The following is a 19,828-nucleotide window of genomic DNA, read 5'->3' as shown; positions in this document are numbered from 1 at the left end:
CATTGGCACATTCCTTGCTTCTATTCTATCACATTCTACATTTGGAAATATTTGTGCCCATGCGTCAAAAGCCATATCATTTTCACCAATATCTTCAATAGCGTTATCGAGATCCGCAACATTTCTTTCAAATTCCATTCTGTTTATATCAACAGTTTCTTTTACACGTTCTATGCGTTTAGGGAAACAGTATGAAACAAAGCCATTGAAATAGAACTCTTTGTATGTATCGTACGTATCAGGCTTTAGGTCGTCATCATTATAATGCGGCAAATACAATTTTAGCAAAGAACAGTAATATTTTTCAGGTTGTTTATGTATGTTAAATTTGGCAAATCGGATAACAGCAGGTTTAGACCGTGAGCGTTTTTGAATCATACCTAATTTGTTTTGTAATTTATATTTCTTACCACATTCAATTTCATCGTTCATATGATCTCCTTCATTAGAAAACTGTACAACCCGATAATGTGATACAAAAACAGCAGCACACATGTTCTCAAATAAGTCATTTTTGGGTCGTGCTTTGTATCTGTCCATTATATTTGGTAACCAAATATCATGATCATCATTATTGTTTCCTCTAGCAACTTTTTGTATTTCTACTAATGGTTTAGACATACGATATGCCGTGATATCAGTCGGAATAAATATTACCTCTCGAGAACAATGTTTCAATGGCAAACTACAAACACGAAAAACGGCCTCCTGTGCGCTGATTTCGCGACTATGCAAATATGTTCTACCGATTTTTCTCATTTCTTTCATGACGTCATCATTGCCCTCTCTACTCTCTTTTTGTGCTTGTTTCAAAATGTTTCCTAACTCTTTTTCTGTCTTACTTATGTAAGATACAATATATTTCACACATGCGAAAGCATCAATGACGAATTGTAAATCTGTATTAGCATTCCAAGCCTTCAATAGATATGGATTATAATTATTTACCCAGACATCTTTGGGATGACGCTTTAAAACGATTTCACTTCTAGTAGCAACAGATCTATACGCTTCACAAAATTCTGTACTGTTCATTTTAGCTGTACTTAAAATATCATCAGTTGTAACATGATCACGATCTGTGAAGCTTTCCAGTGCATCCCAAAATTTTTTCAACAGTACCTTCGCATCGTTTCGTTTCACTGATTCACATGCGTCCTTATCTGACACTCTTTTAGAATGACATATAAATGTTTCCTTCACAGGTGGTCGAGGAAATCCGTATCTACATATCTTCCCACCTTTCCTACAGGATTTAGTGTGACTTTTACTATGGGTGTGGACACTGTTGACTTTTTCGTACAGATCTGCGTCCAAACTTTTGTCCGGCATTTGCCCACAAACGTATTTGTCAACAAATCTGCAAATTTCGTCATCAGAATTCAAACCAATTTTTGGCGCATTTTCAACCCAGAACAGACAATGCGCATGCGGAGAGCCCCTCATCTGAAATTCAATCCTGTGGAAAAAATCAATTACTTTTCCTATGGGATTTGACGGAGATAGAATTACATGTTTGTAAAAAAGTTTTAATCTCCGGTCAAACATTCGTCCTGCTGTCACAGGATTTCTTCTCAATACTTTACAACGTTCCTCCCATGACAAATTCGGTTCTAACCGTTGTCCGTGTCCTATTTCAATAGCTTCTAAAATTTCTGTCCATCTTAGATCAGCTGACGAAAATGTTGCAAACCAGGTAGGCAGCCCATTCTGTCGAATTATTGCGAACAATTCATTTAAAGTTCGTTCCCAATACTGTGGTGTACCTCTTACTGGTGTTAAAAAACGATATCCATCATCAGATTTTAAAATTGCTTTCAAATCATCCTCCTCTGATAGCATATGAGCCGAAATTTTACGGCCGTCACTTGTAAAAGGTGTGCCTTTTCGCATAGAAATAGAGATTTTGCTTTCTATATTTTGTAATTCTGTAACAAACTGTGCAAAAAAAACATAACAACTATCTTCAGCGAAACGATTATCAGCACACATAAGACGCGTTTTGAAATAACGACTAACCGTTATTGGAGTTTCACGGGAAACATTGAAGCCAAATTGACCAGTGGGATATTGTACAGGGAAACACATTTCTTCTGAGCCAATTTCTTTGAAAATAGACAAAGGACAGTTATTTTCACCAGGTGCGACACAAATTATGTTTTCGTCATAATAATCAAGGAAATCTTGACCAATATCTACTGGTTGTAGACAAGAATCAAATGGTAGTCCACGTAAACGATCCTCAAAATCTTCTTCATTTGTATCATTTATTGTGTCATTTTCCTTCTGACACAAAACAGGACATTCATCTTTAATCTGGTTTCTTACTTCCTCATTATCAGCAAATAATTCTTCATCTTCTTTCCAGGATAACATCCAACTTTCATTCATGACAATGTTCTTATAAAATTGATTTTGGTTCGCCAAATATTGTAAGGATCTATTAATTTTAAATGGACTGATTTCCCTATACAAATAATGGCCTTTATACTCTAACTTTCTTTTTAGTTTAACTTTAACTAACTGTGCTTCAGGAACCAGTCTCGGTAGACAATTTTGAATTTTGTTTATATTGGCTGGCACGCAAACAACTGGTCCCATTACGCCTCGTTGTTTCCCCCGTGGTAAAACTGCAATTTTCATGAAAGCTATACGTTTACATATCAACTGTGTTTCAAGTGTGTTAAGATTCATTAACTCAGGCGGAATGTCTGTCAATGCCATTTTGTTAACTTCAGCTTCTGCTGGAATTTTCTTACTCTTCAGGTATCCTTTACAACAATTACATATCCATTCTTCTTTTCTAGGACAACCCATATTGCCATCACAAACAATAGCACAACTGTCTATACAAGTATGTACATATTTGCCAGTTAGGCAATGATGAACACTACGGTCATATAAAGATCTGTTACATTTTATAACTTGGTGTCGAAATAACAATCGATGACAAACTGTGCAAACGTATACAGGATACTGTTTACATTCTTTTTGAAATTTCGCAATATACACATTCATATCTTCAATTTGTTTTTTAGGCAAATATGATTCATTACATATAGGCTTATTATTTTCACTCATATCCTTGAACGTTGTTTTAGTAATATCATTTACATTACATTCATCATAATTATGTCCAGTCATCTCTTCACTTTGTGTGTGACGTTTCACATTCTGAACATTTACATTTTGTACTTCTAAATTATTAAGTAACGTGTCATTTTCCCTAACATCAGTTATTATTGTTGCATTGCATTCATTTCTATCAAGATTACCATTTTTTGTATCTGTCATCATTGACAACTTTTCATGACTTTTATTGTTTGGACACTTAACTTTATCATCAATTGTATTATAAGGAATAATACTGGATCGTGCTGTTTCTTTAGAGGATTGTCCCTTCATACGGGAATGTTCCAAACTTTGTACCTTTGGTCTTTTTATATCATCGACTCCTTTCAATTTTTCATCGTCATTATTGATATAATAAGCAGCATAATTATGATCTCTCATCATTGCAGCATGTATATGGCATTTCTGATTTGATTCATGGACTTCATGAGAACCGGAATGAACATTGTCACTAATTGTTACTGACATTTTAGTAGAGGTTTTTTCCTGCACATTGCAATTTTGCAAAAACTGTACTTTTGTTCTTTTCACATTATCGATCACTTCATACTTGTTATCATCGGCGTTTCTTCGTTTGAAATGTCTCAAGTCTTTTGATGATGTTTTTAAAGAACTTTGGCAACTTACAACTGCAATAACAACATCAAAATGAATTGTATCTGTATGTTTCAAATATATACCACTTCTATCATCAACCGTACTTGTTACATGATCTATGGTACCCGTAGAACTGTACTTTAACCATTTCCAAGTATAACCATGCATACTGTATATATAAATAGACCTTCCAAGATATAATGACATTCCATAGATTTCTACTTCGGTGGCCCAGGTTCCAAAACAGAATGGACTTGGCTTACGATTATGTATGTAAGAATTCATAGATATCCCAGGTGGTAACAACCTTTTATATACATCTTCAGTCAATGAAAGTAAATAATTTATAATTACTAATCTAAGTTTATAATGTTCATCTTCGCTACCGGTCAGATAAAAACTAGAAGCCCTATAAAAACAGTTGCCATCTTTTTTTATAGGAATAACACATTTTGGCTCCTTCAATGGAACATTAATGTTTTCATATGACAAATATTTCTTCAAGGATAAATTGCACTGACTACATAAAGTTCGTTGATCGACTTCTTCCAATGGATTAAACATAAAAGGTAACGACATCTTCATTTGTAGAAATCATTAACACTACACTATATGGACTTTACATCATTCTAACAACAAAAGATAGTATGTTCATGATGTTCATTTCAGAACACATGTTCAGACTACTTGTCAATGACAGGATGTCACTTTCACCTGTCAAATTGTCACTCCTCCATAGATACGACGATGAATTATGTTCAAGATTCGCTTCATCAATCACACTGTAATAAAAACAATACAAATATTATACCATTACATATTGGTATACCAAAACATTACTCATGAGTTATATTGCTTACAAGTATCTGTTGTAAAATAATAACGCTACAAATTGACAATGCAAAACAGGTAGAGTTAATTCCAAGTCACTTACAGAATAACACGGTAGTTTTAGATGAATAACAATAAGATATGTTATTCTCATAAGTTATTTGCATACACGATGTAGAAATAGATGTTTTCATTGCAATAAATGCCAGAATTTTTATATTGAAACCTTGGATAGATGTACGAAAGATGAATACAACGGAATGTCTGTTATGCTGTTCTGGACCTCATTTGCATAATCAATACAGGAAGTTCATTTGGGTTCTACCCTTAATGTACATGCAATGTATGTCATCTTGGACATGAAGTCAGTTTCAGAAAAGATCAAGACAATAAAATACGTGTCATGCTAATGAGGACTTCATTGGCATACCTAATACCAAATGGCAAAATTCCATGTTTCCCTTAAAACAAATGTTATGGATATGTCATATTGGACATGTCGGTAGCATTAGTAATGTTGAATACAACGAAATATGTGTCAGGCTATTACGGACCTCATTTACATAATCTAAATGCAAAAGGTTCATGTCGGTTATGCCCTTACGATGAATGCAACCGATGTCATATTAGACATAACGACAGCTTTAAGAAAAGTCACTACAATGAAATATGTGCTATGATTATAAGCAACTTTTTCTTCAGAATTGATGTAGAATTTTTCATCTTCCTCTTTCAATAGATGCTATCAATGTTATATTTGAAATGTGCGTAGCTTTAAAAAAGGTGAATACAACGCAATTTGTGTTATCCTAATATGTTATCCTACTGTTTTGGTCTTACGGTAAATGCAACAGATATCATATTAACCATTAAGGTACTTTAGAAAAAATCTATGCTAATGTGGACCTTCTTTGCATAATTGATGTAGAATTTCCACAGTTTCCTTTCAATAAATGAGATGTGAGTAGATTGAAAAAAGGTAAATGCAACAACATGTGTGTTACATTATTGCAGACCTTACTTTCATAATCAATGGACCAATTTCATCTGGGTGCTATCCTTAATCTATATACAACATATATCATATTAGTCATAACTACCTTTTCCAAAAAACGCCATGGATATCATGTCACACATGAAAATAGCTGTAGGGAAGGTTAATACAATGGATTATGTGTGATGCTAAGACGGACCGTATCTGCATAATTTATTCAAACATTTTATAATTCCAATACAATAAAACCTATGGATATCATATTGTTTAGGTACCTTTAGTAAAGGTCAATACAACGAAATATGTGTTATGTTATTTGCATAATTTTTGTGACTTGGAATTGACTTCCGTTGTACATTTGTTATATAATTATCTTCATTTTCGATGTCAAATGGATTGTAATCATTATTCAATACAATATAACAAGCATGTTGTCTACTTAGATAGACTTCTTTCAATAATATTGCCCTCATCTATTACTCAAATCCCCTTCTCCCTGGTGCAATCAGAAAGACGTTTACAAACCAATAACGTGAATCCAGTTGTACTTGTGCCCTGATGTCAGCGACGAATGGTAAGTGCCATAACAGTTGTATCCCCATTAAGTCTGTACTGACATTCTTCCTATCATGGTCTAGAAATATAATAAGGGAGAAATTGGCAAATGTTCCGGAAGAAATTAAACAATAGTCAGTCAAAGTAAATTAAGTACGTTCTGATTGTGCTACAAGATTACGTGACACAATAACAAAACGGTAGAAATAGATTAGAAATATATCTTACTGTCATAAATGATCTTATTGTACTGATACCTCAGCACATATCAGTAAAATCTGAACTGTTATTAATGACCCTTCTCGTGTCCCAACGACAAGAACAACAATAACATCATACAAAAATATTACTGACCTGTAGTTAGTTTACAGCTGCATTCTTCTCCTAATCTCACGAACAGTTTTCAGTTTGCAAACAGTTCTGGTATTACATGTGTTGCTCCCTTTCGCCTAAAATGAATTTCAAACAATCAATGAACCAAAACAATCACTTCTATCCTGCCCAGTTGGTCTAGTTGATGCTAATTAGACAAAACCAAAATAAACACAAAGGATACTTTTAAAATAAATTATCACTAACATATATATATATATGAACTTACTTATAAATATGAATGACATCATTTATATTACTTTCTTAGACTTTCACACCTTCAAACAACATACTGATGATAGCCACAATCGCAATTTCATTATTTACATATGTCAAGTAACAATGATAATTTCATTACACAATGATAACATAGTAAATAAAATACTCACCGCTGTCAAACTTATAGTTGTAATAAATCAAACAAATAAAGATTGTCGACTTTTACAATTAACAACACCGTAAAACAACGTACAAGACGTCCTGGTACAACAAACACTTCATCATTCCATACTAACGTAAACCAGTATATTCTCAAAAACGATTGGATTCTCAACATGGGTAAACCTCAACCAATAAGAACACCAAATGACATCAATTTCAATATTCAAATAATGACGCCATTAACACAGTAATATGTTCAAATCGTACGTCATACAAAATATCAATTGCAACGGTTATGTGTATCCCGTCATGCCGTTCACTTCATTAACACGCAACGAATTCAACCAATAGCTTGTCAAGATAATATCCTTCTTGAATATTCAAATAGTAACGTCATACAACAAAATTAAAACAACCAGTCAACTCTTCAAGAGCAGTACTTAAAGGACGCTAGTCAGACTTAAAACAACCAGCATCGTTGCATGATAAATACCTTGTCAAGTACAACGATACAGACAAAAAGAAAGAAAGCTTATTGTCAGACATCATCGGAACGATCAACTGTTGTATTGAGTACTTCCATCAACGTCCAACATTAATTCCACAAGGTAAGTACTTTTCTTACGGTACATGCCACAGATGCCATATTAGTAAAGAAGCTAACTATAGGTAAGGTGAATACAATAAATTGTTTGTAACAGAGATGACGAAGTTTTACAAAAGGTGGATGCAATAGAATGTGTGTTATGCTAATGTGAACTTCATTCGTATCCATGATGCAGAACAATCACATGACCCTAATGGTACACACTACAGTTGTCATATTAAACAGGAAGATAATTTCAGGAAAGACGAATTATGTGTTGTGCTAATAAAGAAGTTATTGACATATTTCATGCAGACATTATATGTTTCCCATTTAATCAATGCTATAAATGTTATGTTAGAAATATTGGTACCTTCAGAAAACGATCAACAACCTTATTGACTACTTGCAACTTTCATTTATAAAGATTGCACCGTCAGTTGTCATTCAATCTGGACATCTATTGAAGTTATACACCAACTTCCAACATTGATTCCGCAAGGTAAGTACTTTTCTTACGGTAAATACTACAAATGCCATATTAGTAAAGAAGTTAGCTATAGTTAAAGTGAATGCAATAAATTGTGTGTAATGGACATAATGTAGCTTTACAAAAGGTGAATGCAAAAGAATGTGTGTTATGCTAATGTGGACTTCATTCGTATCAACGATGCCAAAAATGTACATGACCCTAATGGTACACACTAGAGTTGTCATATTAAACAGAAAGCTAGCTTCAGGAAAGGTGAACTGTGTGTTGTGCTAATAACGAAGTTATTTGCATATTTCACGTAGAGATGTTTCCCATTTCATCCATGCTATAAATGTTATATTAGAGATATTGATACTTTCAAACAATATGAAGACAACAAAATGTGTGTTATGCTATTATGGACATCATTTGCATAATCCATACAGAAAATTCATAACGATGATGTCTTTAATATAATTATTGTTATCACACAACAAATTTCATATTAGACATAAAAGTAGCTTTAAAACAGTCCATACGATAACATATGTGTAATGCTAATGAGGGCCTTATTTGCATAACTGATGCAAAAATTTCAGCGTTTCCTTTTAATGAATACGATGAATGTCATATTGAACATGTGGGTAGCTATAGAAAAGGTGGAAACAGTAGATGTGTATCATCCTATTGCGAACCTTAGTTGCATCATCAATGTAGGAAATTCATGTCAGTTATGTATGATGCTAATGAGGAAGTCACTTGCATAATTGATGTAGAATTTTTTGCCATTTATGTCATATGGAAGATGTGGATACCTTGAAATAAACTAAATACAACGGAATATGTATTATTCATTGTTACCCTCATTTGCATAATCAATGCAGACAATTCATAAAGTTATGACCTTACCATTAATTCAACAGATATCATATTACACATGAAGGTAGCAGTAGGACAGTCAATACACTGCAATATGCATTATGCTAATGAAAACCTTACTTGCATGATTAATGTAAAAAGGTGATGTCTTTCTTTCGATAAATGTACATACAACGAAATACTATTGTGGACTTTATTTACGTGGATTATGCCCTTACAGTAAATGCAACAGATGTCGTATTTTCAACAGATATCGTATAACACGTAAAGATAGCATTAGGAAAGTCAATGCACTAGAATGTGTATTATACTAATGAAAATCTTCTTTGCATAATTAACGCAGAAAACTCATGTCTCCCTTTTAATAAATGCTAAGGATGTCAGATTGAACATGTGGGTAACTCTAATAAAGACGAATACAACAGAATGAATGTTAATATATTGTGGACCTTATTTGCATAATCAATGAAGGAAGTTGATGCGAATTATGCTCTTACGATAAACAGAACAGATATCGCATTTTCAACAGATATCGTATTGCACATAAAAAAGCAAGCATTAAATTTTATGTCTCCCTTTTAATATATGCCATTCATGTCATATCAAAGATGTACATTCTTTTAGATAAGCAACATACAACGGAATATGTCTTATTCCATTGTAAACCTCATTTGCATAATCCATGCAGACAATCCATAAGAGTTATGACTTTACGCTTAATTCAACAGATATCATAGTACACATGAAGGTAGCAGTAAGAAAAGTCTATACACTAGAATATGTATATGCTAATGACAACCTTACTTGCATACTTAATCCAAAAACTCCGTGTCTCCCTTTCAATAAATGCTATGGATAGCATATTGAACATATGAGTAACTTTAATGCAACTGAAGAAAACAATGTGTGTTACTCTATTGTGCACATCATTTGCATAATCAATGCAGAAAGTTGATAAAAATACAACAAATCTCATATCACACATCAAATTAGTTCTTGAAAAGGTGAGTACAATAAAATTTCTCTTATCTCCATGAGGACTTCATAATGTTCATGTTTCCCTTCCCATAAATGCTATCGGTGTTATATTGGAGGTTTACGTCGTTGTGGGAAATGTAAATACAGCGAAATATATGTTATACTATTATTCAGATGTACATTTTCCTATGCAAAAATCATTTCATCATTAGTCATATAGAATCAAATACATGTATCACAACAACACAAATTCTACATTACCTCTTTAGATCTGTATCCTCTTCGTCGTACAACAGAAGACTGTCTTCATCAACAACAACTCTACCACTGTAAGTCACATAAGCAATCATTCTTCTTCATCTAATTACCATCTTTGACTTCGACTACAAATTCTTCCTCTCAACGGTATTTCATAAAATCACTAATGACATACCGTTTTCATACTTTGTTGAGCACAAAATGAGAAGTCGCTATATTTCAAAAGCACAAGTCTAATCAAAAATTGTACACGCAAAAGTATTCCAATTCCTATTACAAAACTATGTACTTAAAAATTACATTCCTGTTCTTTCCCGTCTATAATTTTCCATCTAGTTCGATACTACAACTTCTAATCTCTTCAAATTTCTTCCTGCGTCATATAACTTTCTACGAAATATTCCCTAATACTCTTCACTGAACTAAATCAGTCATTTTAACACGTCCTTACTCCAACAGCCAAGAACAACATACACGCCGAGACAACATTGAGAACACGCCGCCACTATCCACAGAGACTGACTACTGGAGTGATGCAACAGACGAGGAGTGTTTAAGAATACTCTTACGTTACGAACTTTTCATGTTCTATCTCCACCCACGACATCCCTGGGGTGTAACAAATATCTTATTTCACATATAGCACTAACAAATAAGTATGCCCAAACGAAAAGCAGATCAATTACCTTCAGCTAGAGCATCTACTTCGGGGGTTAACAACCAAGCAACCACCACAACAAAACAAACTGCAACAGACAACAAAACCGACACAAAAAATACACAACCAAATAACCAAATGTCAACTGAATCAACCACTTCTGGGCACAATGACCAACAATCATCAGTTGACACCAACACAGCACCTACAACAGACAACAATACGACAACAAACAAAACTGTCACAGCTGCAGGTGCAATATCAGACACCAAGGACCTCTCAGACACCACTGTTGACATACAAAATATTGACAACAATCTACATCGCAAATATACACTGCACGTCAAAGTCATAACTAAAAGTGACGTTGCTCCATTTGTTCGCGTAAATGGTAAAGGCACCGGAAAACGACTCACTTTGATGCTAGTGGACAACACCGGTAAACTCAAAGCAGTGGCATGGAACAAAGCAGCAGACCGGGTTTTCCACGCTATGGACATCAACAAATCATACACACTCCAAAACTTCACCATCAAACAGGCAAACCAAAAATACACATCAACAAAATATGAGCTTACCTTCACAGATGACACCGTCATAACAGAAACAAATGTCCAAATCAACTACAACGAAGACATCACCTACACCCCGATTAGCAACTTAGCAACTGCAACCAACGATACATATGTATCCATAGTCGGCATTGTTCACCAAATACATCCCACAACTAACGTGACACGTCAATATGATGGACAACTCATCTCCAAAACAATGATTGAACTAGCAGATGACACAAAAACAAGTGTTTCCGTAACATTATGGAACGCAGCAGACACAACTGCAACATACGAAATCGACAAAACAATCCTTCACCTCCATAATGCAAAACTAACTACTTACAACAACGCTCCACAACTCAGTGTCACATCAGACACAAACATCTACATAGATGAACATGACGAACGGTCAAAACAACTGTCACAGGAAATGACTACAATACCACATACAGACATCACACCACTAATGATACAGAAGGACGACGCCATCTACAAAGACATGTCATTAGCAGACATGAAGGCACTAAACAGTACACGTGGTCGTATTACGGCAGATGTACTAGCTGTATCAGCAACCAAAGCAATCTACAAAATGTGCTTACATCCAAAATGTCGGCAAACACTCATAGAAACCTCACCACAAAAGTACACATGTACTAACTGCAACAAAATCTGTCTTGTATCAAAAAGTGCATACCGACTACAAGTACTACTAGTTGACGGCGACGAGCAAACATGGGTGACAGCATTTGACAAGGCCGCACAGCAATTACTCAAAATTGACCCTGACACGTTTGACGAATTGGACCGATATGAACAAACTCACGTCTGCACTCGAGTAGCAGAAAAATGGCCAACATCCATCTTCTACTTGTCCAAAACTGACAACAACGTCATATGTGACAAAATAAGTGACATCGACCTCGACACCAGCACACACGACACATAAATAGCCAATCATGACATATGAGGTATAACTGATAACCAACAATCTCATAAGATAGATCATAAGATAGAAGATATACATAACCATTTCATCGTTGAAAAAATTGCACTTTCACAACTGATTGCTGTGACGGTTGCTTAGGGGAAATGTTTAAAACGTAACAAGCGTATGTAGAAGGGAAGCAAAATATGGTTCAAGACTTAATTCAGCTTTTAATCTACTTCTATTTAAGTATTAACCTAAATCATTTGATAACCATTTAATTAGTAACATATATTGTAGCATTTATTAATCATTATATCATATCCGTCAATACATAATAGTCGTCTCTCTGACGAAAGTAACAATGTCCTTAAGGACTTATTTCAGTTCCTAATTTACTTCTAATTCAGTATTATGATAGCTCGTAAAATGATGATTTCATTAAGAACATATATTACAACGTATATTAATCATTATATCATATTACTCAATACATACTTGCCGTTTCTATGGCACACTTAACAATTTCATTAGGGACATATTTCCCTTTTTATTTACTTCAATGCATACATAGTAACTTTTTGGTAATCTAAAATTGCCACCATGTCGTCATATTACAGTTTATATTACTGATATGATGAAAACGATGACAATTTTACAATTTATCGCCATGATGGTTGTTCAATGGAAATGTTTACGACGTAATGATCGTATGTAGAACGACAGTAAAAATATCGTTAAAGACTTACTTCAGTATTACTCTAAAACATGTAATAATCATATTCTAGCGTTCATTAATCATTATATTACCTCCGACAATATACAATAGTCGTATGTCTTGCGGAAGTAACAATGTCGTTAAAGACTTCTTTTACTTTCTACATGTACTTTACTTTAAATTCAGTACTACGATAACACGTGTAGTAATATTGTCATTAAGAACATATACTGTAATATTTATTACTATTATATTGTAGCCGTCAGTTTATAATTGTCCTTTATATGGGATCGTATGTAGAACTACAGTAAAATATCGTTAAAGACTTACTTCAGTATTACTCTAAAACAAGTAATAATTATTTAATTTGTAACATATTGTAGCGTTCATTAATCATTATATTACATCCGTCAATATACAATAGTCGTATGTCTGACGGAAGTAACAATGTCGTTAAACACTTCTTTTACTTTCTGATTTAATTTGAAGTCTGTAGCACATAACACATGTAGTAATAATGGCATTAAGTACATATACTGTATTATTCATTAATCCTTATATTATATCTGTCAATTCATAATTGTCCTTTCTATAGCGGAAGTAACAATGTCGTCACTTATTCCTCGATGTATCAAATATCACCATCCTTGTCTCTGCGTCATTTTTTTAATCCTTAATGTAGAATTACTTACAACTTCAAAATCGACTTAGTTACATTCAGAAATTATCCCGCCATCCCACCAATAAACAGACTAGTCATGCATTATTGTTGAAACTGTCGTCCCTCTACGTATACGACAAGTCCATAACATAACATGTCAGCATCAAAACACCAAAACAGCATATAAAACCCCCATTTCACCATACCACAGACTAATCAATCAGCAACACAATCATAACATGTCAAAATCAAAACATCGAAACAGCATACAAACCCCCATTTCACCATATCACAGACTAATCAATCATTAACAGTGTGACTGTCGTCCCTCTCTGAAAACGACAAGTCCACATCAAACAGACTAATCATTCACTGTTGTTACGACTGTCGTCCTTTGTATCCGACAAGTCTACAGCAACACAATCATAACATGTCAAAATCAAAACATCAAAACTGCATACAAAACCCCATTTCACCATATCACAGACTAATCAATCATTAACAGTGTGACTGTCGTCCCTCTCTGAAAACGACAAGTCCACATCAAACAGACTAATCATTCACTGTTGTTACGACTGTCGTCCTTTGTATCCGACAAGTCTACAGCAACACAATCATAACATGTCAAAATCAAAACATCAAAACTACATACAAAACCCCATTTCACCATATCACAGACTAATCAATCATTAACAGTGTGACTGTCGTCCCTCTCTGAAAACGACAAGTCCACATCAAACAGACTAATCATTCACTGTTGTTACGACTGTCGTCCTTTGTATCCGACAAGTCTACAGCAACACAATCATAACATGTCAAAATCAAAACATCAAAACTGCATACAAAACCCCATTTCACCATATCACAGACTAATCTTGACCACAGCAACACACTCATAAAAAATCATCATAACACAACATAGGCTTGCCCATCATACACCACTCGCATAATGAGATTCAAAATGGCCGTCTGCATAGACCACATAATTACATTTAAAATGGCCACGCCCATAAACCACGTGATAAAAATCCTACAAAACCACCACTTCCCATCATGCACCACTCATATGAGATTCAACATGGCCGCGCCCATAGACCACGTGACCAAAATCCTACGAAAACAATACAGGTTTGGCTACCGCAAACCTGTAAAAATGCATCATAGGATCATCCTACCAATGGTTTAAACTAATGATACTGACAGGATGACCATGTCAATAGCCATGAAATTTCTCGTCAGGTAGCACCCATCAACTGACCCAATTCCGACCCCCAGCGAGACGGCGATTTTCCGACTTATTCTAACAATAACCTTGCCGACGTATACCCGACCAAATCCCGACCTCACTTTATGTTGTGCCAACTCTTACATTAACGTTAACGTTTACTATTAGATAATATATTCTTTCGCTCTAATAAAAAATAAAGTAACCATGAAATCCTCTTACCCTTTTAGTAACTCGCAACATTATTTGTAACTTACTTTCCTCAGGTCTGGGAACAAACTGTATCTGTTTTTGTGTTGTAGCGACAAGTCAGTCACGAAAGTGTCTTTCTCACAAATTGCCACAAAAGATCGATACACTTATTCTGAAACTTTACAGATCTTTATACAGCAATTTTGAATTTTACGTTTGAGGTGCGAAGCACATATTCCATTTTGAGAGGATTGAAAGAAAAAGAAAAGATGTTAGAAAATCTCACCTCAGTCACACGTGCTTGTATCGGAATCCAGATCTTGCTGCATTTCTCACCCAAATTCCTTAGTTTTGCCTATCCGCCTTCAGTCCCCGTTCTGGTCACTTTGTGCTTTGTCCTTTCCTCTCATTCTGTGAACATTGTCTCGATATCCTTCCAACCTGATGTCTAGTTCGGACAGTTGCTGTAGTAGGTTCATGAGGCTCAAGCTCTTACAAACAGTTCGGTTGAGTCTTAGATTCCGGTAATGTGTCGGTAATGTGTCGGTAACTTCCGTGTGGTAATGTAAGAAGTAATCCCGGAAAAAAAGGCACAAATAATGCACTTTCTCCTCAATTTTGGCTCCAGATATTTCGGACATCACAACAGCTATGTATAATGTTTAAATATTTTCCAAAAATAACGTTCATAGTAACTTTTTCCTCTTCTTCTTCTTTTATTGTGCCGCACTGTTGGTTTTCCGTCGAATGATTCCTGTAACCGTGTATTAGTACGCGATAAAGGTGATGCGGCATTATCGCCTGATTATCCAGATAGTGCGTTCTATGTTCGCTTGACATGGACATTGACTGCAGCGTCCTCAGCTGGTGTCGCCGGTTAGCCGGTTAGGCGCCAGATAGCCCATCCTAAATCCACGAAGCTGTCGTGAAAGAAACGTTTATCTGTGGCCACGACTGCCGGTACCTAAGCATGAGTTTAGATTGTAAGAGAAAAATTGAATTATATTATGTAGCCTCCTTTGCAGACTTCCTAGAACGGCGGAATATATTTGTGGGGGGATTAGTTTCGGACATACTAGTTTTATTTCGAAACTTCATCATGTAACCCATACTTTGTCGACTAATGCAAAAACCCGGGCGTGTCCATTCTAAGCATTTTTATTACAAATGGTAATTCGTGGTCTTCAATGTTGTATTCGAATACAATACATTTTACCTGACAAAAACGCCTCTTTTATCTGAGAAATCGTAATGATTTTTTACAAAGGACACACAATTTGATATCTCCATTCGTTTTTATTGTACGATTACTCTTTAATATTCAGTTGTTGCATACAAAAACGCGCACGCACACACACTATATAGATACATACATACAAACTGAATCTTGACTTTTGAAAGTATGTATCTGCAATTCTATCTCTAATAAGCAGTATTTCTATACATTACAGTTCATACTTGGCACAGCTTCATACCTGTATGTTCCACCACCTCTCCCGCGCCTAGGGCTAGAGATGGGAGAGGGGCGACGACCGTACGTAGTGACCATTCCTTCCCCCTCAGGCCCACGGCGCGAACTTTGTTTTGCCGCTTTACATAGGCGTCCACCCCTGTGCTAACATGTTACACAACGCCCGAGCCAAACTGGTCTATCAGAAGGCCCTTAAAGTAATATCCTTCTGCGTGTGGAGAGTTTGTTTCCATAATGACTAGAAACTCCTCCAACTTGGGGTGTCCCTCCTTCCTAGCCTAGGCGAAGTTCGTCCTTGATGCTGTCGACCGTCCTGCCCTGTTGGAGGCGTCCTATGGTCTCCCATGCAGGTAGCCAGGGGGGGTTCGGGGGGTTCGGACGAACCCCCCCACAGGCTTGAAGGTCCACTTTCACAGGCTTGAAGGTCCACTTTTCAATGTTCAAGATTTTTTTTCAAGGCGGACTTAATTTGTATTTGCATCACCAGCAAGGCCACAGAGGTTAGAATCCTAGAAAAAACCTGCTCGAGCTCACTTTGACTTTGTCTCTGATTTTTCCTCTCAAATTCTGTCAAAAACACGGGAAATGTCCTTTCAGAAGGTTCAATTCTTAGAATTTGAAACACTCCAGGGTCCACTTTTTAACGTCCAAGTTTTTTTTTTTCAGGGCGGACTTATTTGTATCACCAGCGGGGCTGGAATCCTAGAAAAACTGCTAACTTTGTCTCTGATTTTATTCTTTGAAATCGTCTCAAAAACATGGGAAATGCCATATCAGAAGGTTCAATTTTTACAATTTTCCGGGGGTGCATACCCCCGGACCCCCCCAGGAAGCTCGCGCCTGCGGCGCTCGTCTCGCGCATGCGGCGCTCGATGGTCCCTCAAATATTAAAACGAACCCCCCCACTCAAAATCCTGGCTACGTGCATGTCTCCCTCATGCCGAGTACCTCCCTTCGGAGGTCTTCCATGCCCTAGGGATAACAACAATGGACCTGCGAGTCCTGCGAGTGCAGATGACAAGCTAGTCGCGTCGAGCAAATTTTTACTCCTTGAATGTACGTCATTTCCCGCGAGGCTTTGCCTAGAAGGGGCTTGTGGAAGTATCTCCCAGCCTTACGTGTACACTCTATCGCACGCCCCCGTGCACCTCTTGTCACAGCATTCACATTCTATTACCAGGCGCTCGCCGAAGTACACACATTCGTGCGCCCAGCGCCCTTCTGTACGCCAAATAGTTAAACGTCAAGCAGTCTCGAAGTGCGCGTACCTACGTCCAACATTACATAAATGTCACACATTCAGAGTGCACATAATTATCGTACGCCCGGCGCACTACGCATCAGCATTTCATCAAATATTACGTACTCACGGAGTGCACTATCGTACGCCTGCGCACTACACATCACACATGTTATCAAATATTACGCACTCCCGAAGTGCACTATCGTAGACCCGGCGCACTACATCACACGTTATCAAATATTACGCACTCCCGAAGTGCACTATCGTAGGCCCGGCGCATTACACATCACACATATTTAATTATTTATGAGCAACTGTCAGTGAACCCCAATACCACAAATGTCCGTTCAAAAGAGCAGGGATCAGACCGGGAGGGTTTGCCGAGCATTTCCCGAGTGGGTTTCAGCACTGCTAAAGGATGGTGCCCCTAATAGACATTTTTGGTTAAAAGTGGCAAAAAAACAGCAATTTTGATTTTTAAAAGAGATGATGAAGTCAACAACTTCAATATAGCGCATACAAAAGAGGATCGTAAGATTTATTTTAGAGAACATTTTGATATTGTTACTGATGTGCTAATATCAGAAAGTACCCCAAAATTGACATTTTAGTCAAAAATTGCCCAAAACAGCTAGTTTCGTAAAGTTAATAATGGAATTCTAAGAATAAGTATAATACAACATGTGAAAGATCATAAACTGTATGTTCGTAGTAAATTCCAACATTGTTTGATAAGATAGGACATGATTATCATAGTAAAATACCCGAAAATAGACATTTTTGGTCAAAAGTAGCAAAAAACGGCATTTTCTACTTTAATAATGATGATAGAATTAATAATTGAAATATTGTGCATTCAAGAGACGATCATACGATTTATTTTGAAGCCATTTTTTAGGTTATTGATGTGCTAATAGTCAGAAAGTACCCCAAAATAGACATTTTTAGTCACAAATTGCCCCAAAACGCCCTTTTACAACCGTTGCTAAGAAACATGCATTTCGAATTGGCTCCACCCTTGAAACTATTTAGTACATACTCAGGGTTCATCATACCAAGTTTCATGCTTTTACCACAATTTGAACAATTCTACCTATATTTTGCACCAATCGCCTAGACTATAGGTCACACGAATAAACCACAACCCATACGAGCGCAATCGATCCGGCTTGGCGTGCTTATAGTTATTAATATGTTGAGCCCAACATACTGTTGGGCGCAACATACTGTGTTCGTAAGGTTTCTTTCTCCTGTCAAATCTTACAGTCAACGCAGCTCGTCGTCCCTGGACCAACTGAGCTGAAATTTGGTATACAGGTAGAGTGGGTAAATACCCTGGGACCATTTTTTCATTTTTTTTTCGATATTGACCTTGAAAGTGATTTTATTGAGGTTTTTCTGACCAAAAACGTACATTTTGGCCTCCTGTGCTCTGGAAATACATCCAAATGACCTGAAATTTGCTATGGGTGTACATTAAACAAATATTCAAAGAATCCCATTCGCACGTTTGGCATAGAACACTTCGAAATACGATTTTAGAGGGTATTTTGGGGAGAAGATCGGCTATTTTCCTCATATGGGGTCACTGACCTTCAGGTCACATCTTTAGTCATCTGGCCAGGTGGACTAATTCGGTCAGCCAATGAGAGAGCGCGGATTTATCAAGCTCAACCTGATTCGTTGAAATAGTCAATTTAATTAGGGTTACTACTCTGACAGGTGCAGACACAACTTCACTACTCCCTGGCTCCCATCCTTGTGTTGTTATTGTTGTGTCCTACTGAAGTGCAATTCAGAAGGTTCAAAACTTTTCTGGTGGTATTTTTCGACACATACGGTGTTTTTCTTATTTTAACACAAAGATTTCCACAAATTTGCAAGCTTGGACACTATGGTGAAACTTGACATTTCCTCGCTATGTACACCAATTTTCTACCCCTGTGTCACCAAGATTGGACACCAGTGCGCACAATAGTGCACACAAAGTGTCCAAAGTTTCCCACCTTAGGAAACATCCCGTGTCGGGACGTTGACAATGACATTAACAATAACAATAGACAGTTGTGAAGGAGGCCCTTGCTTTGAGTAATTGTTTAAAGTTTTTGACTAAAAATGACGTAAACCTAAGAATTTTCAA

The 19,828-nt window shown here is 36.3% G+C and overlaps 2 long non-coding RNA genes across 2 annotated transcripts in view; both read right to left on the bottom strand.

The window, feature by feature from the left end:
* LOC136431367 (uncharacterized) overlaps positions 1-15,532 on the bottom strand; it is a 49,419-nt gene extending 33,887 nt beyond the window's left edge. The window contains exon 1 of the long non-coding RNA XR_010755040.1: positions 15,261-15,532. This is a non-coding gene — a long non-coding RNA (uncharacterized lncRNA). The remainder of the gene's footprint in view (positions 1-15,260) is intronic.
* Positions 2,898-12,002, bottom strand: LOC136431364 (uncharacterized). The gene is made up of 4 exons (XR_010755039.1): positions 10,039-12,002; positions 6,464-6,558; positions 6,080-6,188; positions 2,898-4,511 (listed from the first exon to the last, which is right to left on the bottom strand). It is a non-coding gene; the product is annotated as an uncharacterized lncRNA (long non-coding RNA).
* Positions 15,533-19,828: the final 4,296 nt, after the last annotated feature.

This window comes from Branchiostoma lanceolatum, chromosome 3 (genome assembly GCF_035083965.1).
Source record: "Branchiostoma lanceolatum isolate klBraLanc5 chromosome 3, klBraLanc5.hap2, whole genome shotgun sequence".
NCBI classification, from domain to species: domain Eukaryota; kingdom Metazoa; phylum Chordata; class Leptocardii; order Amphioxiformes; family Branchiostomatidae; genus Branchiostoma; species Branchiostoma lanceolatum.
The sequence above is the reverse complement of the archived record's forward strand: the minus strand, read 5'-3'. Positions and strand labels throughout refer to the sequence as shown.